At 37.2% G+C, this 13,229-nt stretch overlaps 1 protein-coding gene across 9 annotated transcripts in view; it reads left to right on the top strand.

Moving 5' to 3' along the window:
- Nucleotides 1–13,229, top strand: part of FHIT (fragile histidine triad diadenosine triphosphatase) — a 1,503,390-nt gene that overhangs the window by 425,592 nt on the left and 1,064,569 nt on the right. For all 9 annotated transcript variants that reach the window (XM_034956786.3, XM_063602792.1, XM_034956787.2 and 6 more), the window contains one exon: nucleotides 979–1,071. The gene's annotated coding sequence lies outside the window, so the exon portion shown is untranslated. The remainder of the gene's footprint in view (nucleotides 1–978; nucleotides 1,072–13,229) is intronic.

Here is a 13,229-nt window from a genome sequence, read left to right as displayed (position 1 = left end):
ATTACCTCTAAATGAGATCCTAGGGAATGAATTGGTGTTTACGATATTTTTATTTCAAAGAAGTGTACATGAAGGAAACCCAGAGGTAGAGGTTACAGCAGTGAGGAACCAGCCAGTTGGGGGATTAGTGCATTGTCATTGAGTGATTTATGAGCAGCAAGGTCTCAATAGCCTCCCTGTCACTTGTTCACTTTGGGGTTATCCCTGCAAGTAAGGTGGGTCATGGGGCTTTCACTTTGCCCTAGCATCTAACATGTGCCAGAAACTGTGCTTGATACTGTATTCTCATTTAGAAAAAAAAAAATCCTCATCATAAATGTACCCTTCAAATATTATTATACCTGTTTGATAGAGATGCAAAGTGAGGCTCAGTGAAGTTGAGCAGCTACATAGGACACAGAAGTAGTAAACACATTACTAGGATTCAAACTCAGGCCAGTGGGACCAAAAAAACCCATGTTCCTTTGCTTGTCAGATTCCTTCAGATTCTGTGGACACCAGACTTTCCAAGGAAAGTGAGTAAACTGGCCCACACAGGACGCTTCAGGCAGATGACTTGGCATAGACCACCAGAAAACCAGAGAAAGACTCTTCCCACCAGACTCACGGGTCAGCCTCATCTTTTTGCAAAATGGAAAGCCCCAGTGCCAGGACTTTCCAGTTCTTGAGGAGGATCAGATGATGTGGCTGAAACAACCCTGGACTAGGAATCAGAAATGAATAATTAAGGCATAGTTCTGCCCCTTTTCTTGTGTGATCATGTATGAACCACTTACACCATTTTGAGCCACAGTCTCCCATGTACAGATTAATGACAATGCCTGCAAAAATCACATATGTGTACCTTCATTCTGCCTTTTTAACAATACCTGTGTGGCAATGCTCAGTATTCATGGTGAACGTTCCTAATGAAATTGTACCTAGAGCCATCTGGATCACTGCTGAAATAATCATCTGAATTTCTTGTCCTTGGTGTAGGTATCCTAGGAATACCCGCCTGCTTAGACCCTCTATAAAAGCTCTGTGCATCCTGCCACTGAGGACTCCGAAGAGGTAGCAGTCTTCTGAAAGGTAGGTTTACTTAATTTTGATTTTTTTTTCAAAGAGTTTGAAATAATTGACCTGCTATGAGTATCCTTATAATAGTAGTAATGTTCCTATGTACATGTAAAATAGAACTTTTAAAATGGTAAAATTTCAGGGCTAGATTCCCTTGGAGAATTTACCCTCTTTCGACTTCTATTTGTAGCTGCCATTTTAAAAATTGGGGTACAAATATTATGTCAGTTAAATAAAAGAATGATGACTTCACTTTCTGAAGAAAGCATTCCCCTTCTTTTCCATGAAATGTAGCTTACCTGTTACCTGACTGACATGCCATTATATTATCCTCCCCCCAGCAGTTACACATATTTAATAATTTTTACGTGTAAAGAGTAAGGTTAAACAGTTATAAAGTCAGGTTGTTATGTTTTGCATGACTTTGAGAATGCTAGTGGAATGGAAATAAAGTTAGGAGCAGCAGGAGGAGGCTCTGTTGAAACAGATCTCCTTCAGTGGCATGGTACTGTTCATGGTCAGAGGAAGTCCTAGGGCATATGCTGGGACAGACAGTGAAGGGTAGGTCTTACAAAGAGGCTTTACGTTAGAGTAAAATAATCACTTATCTGTATGCATCTTTGAATGATTTCACCGGATATGTTGAATATGTATTTTTAAAAATAGCAGCAAAGGGCCTGTAATCCCAGCACTTTGGGAGGCCGAGGTAGGTGGATCACTTGAGGTCAGGAGTTTGAGACCAGCCTGGCCAACATGGTGAAACTTCGTCTCTACCAAAAATACAAAAATTAGCCGGATGTGGTAGCAGGTGTCTGTAATCCCAGCTACTCAGGAGGCTGAGGCAGGAGAATCACTTGAACCTGGGAGGTGGAGGTTGCAGTGAGCTAAGATCGTGCCATTGCACTCCAGCCTAGGCGACAGAGTGAGACCCTGCCAAAAAAAAAACCATAATAATAATAATAACAGCAAGAAAGTAGGAGCAATGCACTAATCTGGTAATCTCTAGCATGTCGTCAGGGGACTGTGCTCATGTAACCCCTCCTTAGGACTCATATTTACTCCTCTCCTTTTCTGTTACCTCATCTCATCTTTACTCCTTTAACAGTATCTCTCATTTCCGGGTCTCAGACAATTTAACATGTAAAATAAATATGTATATTGAATAATCCTATGTACCAGAACACAAAGATACTATATTCCTTTTCCTGCTTCCAGTTACGTCCCAGTTTCCTGTATCCACTTTACAATGTCAGCCTGCTTATCCTTCGTGCTGCCTTCCCTTTCCCTCTCATTCCACAGTCACTTGAAACCCATGGTTTATGCAAAATTTGCAAAGTTGGGCAGGATTGGCCCTAGAGTTGTAGAACTGTGAGACATTGCTGAATCTTGTCGTGGGAGAGGCAGGCATCTTTACTTCCTAATGTGCCAGATTTTTCTCTGGCAGGTCACCTGCCTGTTTATATGGTTTACCTGGAAAACAAAGTTTAAAGGCAGTAAATGAAATGATGTAAAATGGAGCACTGGTGTTATGTGCCTTTTCATATGAGCCTTTACATATAATTATTTGATCCTTTTGTTATTGTTTGGGTTAGTGTTTTAAGCCCTGAAGGAGGGCTTTCTTTTTTGAGATGGAGTCTCGCTGTCGCCCAGGCTGGAGTACAATGGTGTGATCTCAGCTAACCGCAACCCCTACCTCCTGGGTTTAAGCAATTTTTGTGCCTCAGCCTCCCAAGTAGCTGGGATTACAAGCACCCGCCACCAGGCCCACCTAATTTTTGTATTTTTAGTAGAGATGGGGTTTTACCGTGTTGGCCAGGCTGGTCTTGAACCCCTGACCTCAAGTGATCCACCCACCTCAGCCACCCAAAGTGCAGGGATTACAGGCGTGAGCCGTCACTCCCGGCTAGAAGGTTCTTTTTAAACATAAAAGCTGTCAATATAAAATATATTGTTTCTGGAAGGGTGGCATTTTAATATCAATAATTACTGATAAAAAGGACTGTAGACTATTTAAGTATTAGAAACCCTACTTACTCCTAGAAAGACTTCTATTTTCTCTCCTAATAGTAAAGAGTATGTGCCTGATGTCTCCAAAACCCCTTTGCTATTTCTTCTCTTTAAAAAGACTGACTCAGAGTTCTACTGTTTGCTGTGTGCTCTTAGTGAACTCAACCTCTCGGAACTCTGGTTTCTTCCTCCGTAAAATGAAGCTAGTTATGGGAACTGCTCAAAGAATAGTTGTGAAGGATTAACTGACAATTAATGTAAAGTGGTTAGCAAGGTGGCTGGTATACAGAAGCTTTCAAGAAGTGGAAGCCATAATGATTATGATTAGAAGGAATTGTGCAATTACCAACTCTGGGTTGGCATTTTAGGATTTTCAGTATTCTGTTTCTCGTGGCATATTATCTATTGCAGTTTTCAATGAGGCAGGATTTAGAGATATCTGAGACCAAAGAAATAAGGTAAAATAACGTGGCAAAGTACCATGTAGATAATCACTGGTAGTCATGATTCTGTATAAGCCTCATTGCTTTGAGATTAAATGCCACCAGTCTAAGAGCTAGAATTGATTGATGTTCTATCATTCTATCATTTAACTTTATGCTGTGTTTTCATTCCAAGTCTTCTCATGTACTTGGCAAGATGATCAAGGAAGCCCTGAGCCTGGCTTCTATTTCTACTTAAAACCAAACTCAAATGTCACTAAATGAGGGAATGGACGGAGGTTAAGTATTTTGAGGAGAGGTGTTAGGAAATGCAAAGGAATGTTTCCTAAATGTTTTTACTTGTTTCCATTTCCAGTATGGCTAAGTAAGTTCTACTGGATCCGAAATTCTCACAGATATCAACTATAAAGTATCAAAAGACCAAAAAAAAAAAAAAAAAAAAAGAAAAGAAAAAAGAAATTACCTGGAAGCACTAGAGAATAAAAATAAGCAGACAGATTCTGGAGGGGAGCTGAAATTCAAAATTTGGAAGCACAGATCAGTCCAGAGTGAGTTTCCCATTTTACAACTTTTAGAGTGAGAACAGGCTAAAATTAATGTCACTTTGGGTGGCCATCCTCCAATAGAAAACTCACAGTGTTTTTGGTTTGAAGACCCAAAGAACAGGGTTCAAGGCAATCATAGCCACAGGAAAATGAATTCAGAATCTTGGAAAGAAGAGAGGCAGAGAGGGGAAGCTCCCAAATCTGTATATAAACACTACCAAAATTTCTGGTTGACCCCTGTATTTATTAATATGAGACAAACTAAACTTTCAGACAAAAAGAGTTACCAGAGATGAAGGAGAACATTTCATAATAGTAAATCATTATATTAAGAAGAAGTAAGAATTGTAGATGAATATGCACTTGATAAAATTCCAAGTGAGATCACGTCATGTAATTCTGAGGTATATGTCATGTGTATGTTCTTGATGGAGCAGACACAAATTATCACAAAGATAAAAGAACTGAACTGAGATTCGAGCTGCTATCCAAGGGATAGTTTTGAATTTGAGTATAACTAATTGACTGCTAAAACAAATAAATCAATACCCTTCAGAAAACTATAACAGGATTGAAGCTCTTCACACAATAACATCAATACTTGCATATCATACAACCCCAAATTACATGCTATATGGAAACACAATAAAATGTGACTCATTCTGAAGACAAAAAGCAATTATCTGAGACCAATTCCAAGACGAGCCAAATGTGGGAATTAACAAAGATTTTAAAGTGGCTATCTTAACCATGCTCCACAAATAATAGGAAAATAAACTCATAATGAATAAGAAGGTAGTAAACAGAAACTGCAAAAAGAACCAAATAGAAATCCTGAAACTGAAAAATACAGTATTTGAAATAAAAACTCATTGAGTATACTTACAGCAACTGGAGGAAACAAAGGAAAATGTTAGTGAACTTAAAGATAGATCCATAGAAATTTTCTTTTGGAAGAACAGACAGAAAAAAAGACTTAAAACGACTGAATAGAAAAAATAAACAGAGACTCAGGGACCTGTGTAACAGAAATTAAAATGTCTAGCTTACATGTAATTGGAGTCTCAGAAGGAGAAGAGAAAGAGAATGAAACAGAACAAAATATTTGAAGAAATAATGGGCCCAAATTTTCAAATTTGGTGAAATACATAAGTGCATAGATCAAGAAATGCAGTGAACCCCAAATGGGATACATTTGAAGAAAACTGTGCATAGGTACGTCATATTCCAACTGATGAGGACCAACAATAAAGAGAGAATCTTGATAGTAGCCAGAGAAAAATGGCACAGTATCTTTGGTGGAACAGTGCTTTAAATGAACAATGACTTCTCATCAGAATTTATAAAGGCCAGAAAAAGTGAAATGATGTTTTTAAAGTACAAACAAGGGGGGAAAAAAAAGCAAAACACTGTTAATCCAGAATTCTATGTGTAGCGAAAATATCCTTTGTGAGTAAAGGCAAATTAGTACATTTTCAGATAAAATGAAACTAAGAGCATTTATTATTAGCAGACCTGCCCCACAGAAATGCTAAAGGAAAGATTGTTCAGGCTAAAGTGAGATAACACCAGATGGAATCTTAAGTCTTCAAGAAGGAATGAAAAAATTTTGGAAATTGTAAATATAAAAGACTAGTTTTTCATGATAAGATCTTTAACTACACAGGACCTGTTAAAGCAAAAATTGTAACATTGTCTTGTGGTGTTTATAATGTAATATGTACAGATGTAATCCATATGACTTTATAGCATAAAGAATGGAGGCAGTGGCAAATGGATTTATACAGTGGCAAGGTTTTCCAATTTTATATGAGATAGTATAAAATTAAATCTAAGTAGACTGTGAAAGATCGGGAATATATGTTTTAATTCCTAGAAAAACCACTGAAAATCCAAAGATAAAATAGAATCCTAAACTAAAAAAAAAATGATCCAAAGGTTGCAGAGGGAAGAAAAAGAAAAACAACAAGTGGAGGAGCAAACAGAAAACATGTAATAAACTTGCAGCTCTAAATGCAACCATATCAGTAATCAGACTAAATGTCAGTGGACTAATCACTAATTAAAATGTAGCAGTGTCATAGCAAAATTCTACCTGATGTACAAAGAAGAGCTGGTACAATTCTACTGAACTATTCCAAAAAATTGAAGAGGAGCAACTCCTCCCAAACTCATTCTGTGCATCACCCTGATACCAAACCTGACAAACACACAATGAAAAAAAGAAATCAACAGGCCAATATCCCTGATGAACATAGAGGCAAAAATCCTGAACATAATACTAGCAAACCAAATTCAACAGCACATCAAAAAGTTAATTTATCATGATCAAGTAGGCTTCATTCTGGCATGCAAATTTGGTTCAACATGAGCAAATAAAAATGTGATTCACCACATAAATAGGATTTTTAAAAAGTCTTAGAATCATCTCACTAGATGTAGAAAAAGCTTTTGCTATAATCCAACATCCCTTCATGATAAAAAAACTTCAAGAAACTAGGCACTGAAGAACATACCTCTAAATAATAAGAGTCATCTATGATAAAACCACAGCCAATATCATACTGAATGGGCAAAAACTGAAAGCATTACCCTTGTGAACTGGAACAAGACAAAGATGCCCACTCTTACTACTCCTATTCAACATAGTACTGGAAGTGCTAGCCACAGCAATCAGGCAAGAGAAAGAAATAAAATGCATCTAAATAGGAAAAGAAGAAATCAAACTATCTCTCTTTGCAGACAATATGATTCTATTCCTAAAAAACTCAAAAGACGCCACCAAAAGCCTCCTAGAACTCAGAAACAACTTCAGTAAAGTTTCACGACATTAAATCAATGTACAGAAATCAGTAGCATTTCTGTACACCAATAATGTTCAAGCTGCGAGCCAAATCAAGAAGGAAATCCCATTTACAATAGCCTGAAAAAATAGAAGTATATAAAATACTTAGGAATACATCTAACCAAGGAGATGAAATATATCTACAAGGGGAACCAAAAAACACTGCTAAAAGAAATCATAGATGACACAAACAGATGGAAAAACATTCCATGCTCATGGATTGGAAGAATCAATTTCATTAATGTGGCCATACTGCCCAAAATAATCTACAGGTTTTATACAGGTAGTTTATAAAACTACCCTACCATATTTCACAGAACTGGAAAAAACTATTATAAAGTACATGTGGAATCAAAAAAGAGCCTGAATAGCCAAAGCAAACTTAAACAAAAAGAACAAAGCTGGAGGCACACATTTTCCAACTCCAAGCTATACTACAAGGCTACAGTAACCAAACCAGTATAGTACTGGTGCAAAACAGACACAGAAACCAATGGAATAGACTAGAGAACCCAGAAATAAAGCTGCACACTTACAACCATCTGATCTTCAACAAAGTTAACAAAAGCAATGGAGAAAGGATTCCTTATTTAATAAATGGCGCTGGGATAGCTGGCTAGCCATATACAGAAGAATGAAACTGGACCCCTACATTTCACCATATACAAAGCTAACTCCATATGGAGTAAAGATTTAAATGTAAGAACTCAAAGTATGAGAATCCTAGAGGAAAACCTAGGAAACACCATTCTGGACATCAGCCATGGGAAAGAATTTATGACTAAGTCCTCAAAAGCAATTGCAACAAAACCAAAAATTGACAAGTGAGACTAATCAAACCAAAGAGCTTCTGCACAGCAAAAGAAACTGTCAACAGAGTAAACAACCTACAGGATGACAGAAAATATTCGCAAATTACACAACCACTAAAGGTCTAATATCTGGAGTCTATAAGGAACTTAAATGATTGAACAATCAAAAACCAACCCCATTAAAAAATGGGCAAAAGACATGAACAGAAACTTCTCAAAGGGAGACAGACATACAAGTGGCCAACAAACATGAAAAAATGCTCATTGTCCCTAATCATCAGAGAAATACAAATCAAAACCACCATGAGATACCATCTCACACCAGTCAGAATGACTAAAGGAAAAAAAAACAACAACAACAAAAAACAAAACTAAACAAACAAAAAAACACCACATGTTGGTGAGGCTGCTGAGAAACAGGAATGCTTATACACTGTTGGTGGGAATGTAAATTAGTTCAGCCACTGTGGAAAGCAGTTTGGTGGTTTCCCAAAGAACTTAAAACAGAACTACCATTCAATCCAGCAATTCCATTACTGTGTATAGATCCAAAAGAAAACAAATCATTCTACCAAAGACACATGTACTTGCATGTTCATTACAGCACTATTCACAATAGCAAAGATATGGACTCCACCTAGGTGCCCATCAATGGTGGATCAGATAAAGAAAATTTGGTACATGTATATCATGGGATATTATGCAGTAATAAAAAAGAATCGAATCATGTCCTTTGCAGCAACGTGGATGCAGCCAGACACCATTATCCTAGCAAATTAATGCAGGAACAGAAAACTAAATGCCACATGTTCTCACTTATAAGTAGGAACTAAACTTTGGGTACGTGTGGACGTGAAGATGGTAACAATAGACACTGGGGACTATTAGAGCAGGGAAGAAGGGAGGGGGGAAAAGGTTGAAAAACCAAATGGTGGGTACTATGCTCAGTACCTGGGTAATGCTACCATTCATATCCCAAACCTCAGCATGATGCAATATACCCAGGTAACAAACCTGCAGATATACCCCCTGAATCTAAAATGAAAGTTGAAAAAATAAACACATAAAAACAGATGAATGAATTTTTTTTAAAAAGACCTAAGCCCAAGGGCTTTATGAATGCAAGCTACTTTCAAATGATTGACAAAATGAATAAATTTTGTGGGCAAAGAAACCAAACAAACAAAAATAAATAAATATTCAAAAAAATGCTGAGATGATTAGAATGTATAAAAAAGCAAGAATAGCTATATTCTGTTAAGAGATAGCCTTTAAATATAAAAACACAGACAGGTTTAAAATAAATTGATGGAAATAAATACACCATGGAAACAGCATAGGAAGTCTAGAGTGGCTATATTAATATCAGACAAACTCAACTTTAAGACAAAAAATATTATCAGAGATAAAGAAGAAGAGTGTGTCATAATAAAGGAGTCATTATATTAAGAAGACATAAGGATTATACATGAATATAGACTTGATAAAATTCCAAGTGAGATCACTTTATGTCTTTTCAAATCTAGAATTTTTTGAGGACTGTCTCAATCATGAGTCAAAAGACACAAGTGGCTCATCACTTTAAGCTAACAATCATTTAATAAAATCATGGAATACAAACTCAACACAGGTGAAAAAATGTAATTGGAGAGTATAGAGATCTCAGTATAACTGGTGCTAAGTTTTTTATTGTAATGTTTTACAACACGTGTTTGCTTCATTTAATGCATTGTGTATGTTTAAGCACCTCCCATGATCTAGGATCAAGTTGGACGCCTTCATAATTCTTCAAATGGAGTTCATATTTAATTAGTATGCACCAGAACAGGCATTAAGTTGCATGTTGGTTGGTGCCTTTACCATACTATGCTGGTTGGTGCCTTTACCATACTAATGGTTAAATATTTTAAATATCATTTGTCTTAGTCCATTTGTTTCTGCTATAACAGAATACCGAGATTGGGCAATTTATTAAAAGAAAATAAATTTATTTGGTTCATGGTTCTGGAAGTTGGGAAGTACAACAGCATGGTGCTGGCATCTGGTGAGGGCCTTTGTGCTTGTCATCCCATGGAGGCAAGCAGAAGGGCAGGAGAAAATGAAAATGAGCCACTGAAAGGGCCAAACTCATTTTTATAATAACTCACTCATGATAACAAACCTACTTTCTTCATAATGATGTTAATCCATTTATGAAGGTAGAGCTCTCAAGACCTAATCATCTCTCAGTGGTCCCACCTCTTGATGGTCCCTCTTCTCAATACCATGACAATGGCAGTTAAATTTTAACATAATTTTTGGAGGGGACATTTAAATCATAACATAACCCCTGCTTACAATAGTTATATAAGTTCAAAGTGTTTCCTCCATTTGCCAGTGGAAGAATCTGTGGCTCTAAGAGGTTCATACTATGTTGTCCAATGTCATACAACTAATGGATAGCAGAGCCAGCCTTCAAATCTGAATCTGTCTGTTTCCAAAGCTGCTTCCACTGCACAGCATCGTTTTTCTCTGGGGAAACACCACTGACTCATTTTTGTTAGGGTATGCATATGAGGAACTACAGTGCTATTTTGTGGACTCCCTTGAAGATAAATGAACATCTTTATGGTATGTCTGGCTACATTCTGGATATAGTCAATTTATGGGTTAGAATTCATGTACTGTGAAGTCACCAGTGGAGTCATGGCTGTGAGACATAGGGAAACTTGGTATTTCACGTAGAGGTAGACCATGATTTTGGCCCAGTTTTGTGAGTACCCTAAAGTATAAATTATTAAACCTGAAAATGTCACATGTGTGTATTCTTGATAAAGTTCTGTACTTCTGGTTGGGCACAGTGGCTCATGCCTGTAATCCCACTTTGGGAGGCCAAAGTGGGTGGATTTCTTGAGGCCAGAAGTTCGAGACCAGCTTGGGCAACACGATGAAACTCCATCTCTACTAAAAATACAAAAATTAGCCAGGCATGATGCTGCTTGGGAGTCTGAGCTGCTTGGGAGGCTGAGGCAAAAGAATCACTGGACTCCAGGAAGCAGAGGTTGCAGTGAGCCAAGATGACTCCACTGCACAACACAGCCAGACTCTGTCTCAAAAAAAAAAAAAAAAAAGAGTCTGTATTTCCAATAGACATGTTTATATTAAGAATTTGGAATTTATGGACAACTTTTCCAGATCTCCATGTACTCTGTGACATGAGAGAAAGACAGCAAGTATGGATCTTCACCTAGCCTGGGGCAGAATTTTACAGCAGTGCATGAAGTTTGGAGGGATAAATGATTTCTAAATCATGTTTAAGGGTCTATGCATTTGTGTTTTACTTGTAATTAGTAGAACTACAATTATTTCTTAGAGTCAACATTTCAGACTTTTAAAATGTTACTATGTATCGAATGCCACACTGGCTGATTTTGAAAATATTCTGTCTAAATCTTTACAATGATCTTAGAAATATATATTATCCCTATTTTAGAAATAAGGACCCTGAAGCTTCCATATTTTTTCCTCGTAACTAGAAGCCTAATATGTTTGATCATCTTCAGGGCATAGGACCCAAGCAATAAGCTCTGGCTTCACTGTACTTGCTTCTGGGGTTTTCTATGTCATTTCCATGTTATATGTGAGGTGTCCTAGCCTGGAGTCAGGTGACATGGATTCTTGTTATGGATCTTACTAGTTAGCTAAGAAATCTCAACTTCCTTCAGGGTAGCTTATAAACTATTTTAAATAAGGTTACTAACAGATATATATAGAAAATCAGGAAACAAATCTGCTAACCGCTACTGCTAATAGAGTTGCAAATATACATTTAGCATGAGAATTCACTCGAGTTTTCTGACAAGCAGAGCAAAGAGGGAAACAGAAGCTTCATATTCTTGTAATCAGAAAAGTTAAAATGTCAGAAATTCCTCATATGACCTCTAAGAACCCTTCTTATTTCGAGATTTTATAAAAACAGGTGTAATAACACCCAAAATTCAGAATCTTAATAGGATTAAATAAAATCCCATTTGTGAGTGAATGTTAGCTTACTGTTTTTCTTCTTATAGAACTCCAATAAAGGCTCATGGTAGAAATCTCAGGACAGTCAGACTATAGTTAGCTTTGTTAAAACCCCATACTCTGAATTTCTGTGGGTAAACTAGTCTCTATTTAAGTATGCCTGTGTTGTCAGTAACTGTGCGAAAGACTTTTATGATCTTGTTCATACAAAGCAGATGTTATTGTCCATGTTTCATAAATTAGGAAACCGAGCCCCTGAGAAATGATGTAATTTGACCAAGGCCACAGAGAAGTATTTTAGTCAGAATTTGAACCCCTATCTCTCTGTCACCAAGGCCTATGTTTTTTCCAGTACGCTGAATCATTTCTAAACTATTGAATAATTTAACAGTTTGGGCATTATTTCTAAAAACAATTCCAGTTTATAAAGTGATCTGCATGAAGAACCAGCACATACTGGGTTAGAATTCATGTACTGTGAAATCACCAGTGGATTCATGGCTCAGAAAGCTCCACCTTGCCCCTGACAACATCCAGAGAACTTTAAATATCTATATTTTGTTTTTGTGCTTTGTTTTTTAAGAAGCAATTTCTTCATCAAGACTTGAGGACTTGGAGAGTGACAGAGAGTTAAGGTTGCCTGGGGACCATTAGTGACAGCTTTGCCAATACAGTTGGAATGTTCCTCAACTGTAAAGCTTATTTAATGAAAAAAGACCCAAGAAACCTTTCTACTAATGTGTAGTGCTCTCTTGTCAGTTTGAAATGAGCAAACTGTCAGCTTGCCGATTACCATGCACACAGTATATGCTCATTAAATCATGCACCGTGGGTTTCTTCAGGTTGTCAAACTGCTTAATTGAAAAAATGTGTAGTGTTGCTCCTATGGGAAAGAGGCAAGAATCAAAGGGCTGGAGAGCTTACTCTTAATATTTCAGTTTGCTCTTAACTGCAGCCAGAAATTGTTCTGTTTTACAGTTTTGACTAAAGGACTATTCCTTCTGTATTTCTCTTGTTTTGTTTATAATTCAAACACTGTAATTATAATGGAGTTGCTTTTATAATAGAGCTACTAAATCATTCTGCCAGCTGATGAAAACTAAAGGGAAGGGCTCATTTTCTTGTGCCATAACTGTAAGGCCAACTTGGGTGTGTTGAGGCTGACACAAACTGGGAATCAAGAGCTCCAGATGGATTTTAGTCTTGCGAAATCTCTGCTTCAGTGTTTGCATTTTGTAGGAGGGTTAGGCCTTATCATCACCTCAGTGTGTGGGTTAATCCTGACAGAAATGCCCTTAGGCTAGTAGGGTTTCTCAATTTGTTTATATGGTAGCTTTTAAAAAATACCAATGCCCATACAGAAGAAATCAGAATCCTTGGGGGTAAAGTGCTTTAAAAGCCCCAGGGGATTCTAGTATGAGCCAGGGTTGAGAGAGACTAGCCTAAATGGACTTGAGTTGTTCAGTAGCTCAAGTCAAGTCTAATCTTACCAGCTGTTATCATCAACCCTGCTCAC

This window comes from Pan paniscus, chromosome 2 (assembly GCF_029289425.2).
Source record: "Pan paniscus chromosome 2, NHGRI_mPanPan1-v2.0_pri, whole genome shotgun sequence".
NCBI lineage: Eukaryota > Metazoa > Chordata > Mammalia > Primates > Hominidae > Pan > Pan paniscus.
This window is presented reverse-complemented; position numbering and strand designations above follow the sequence as displayed.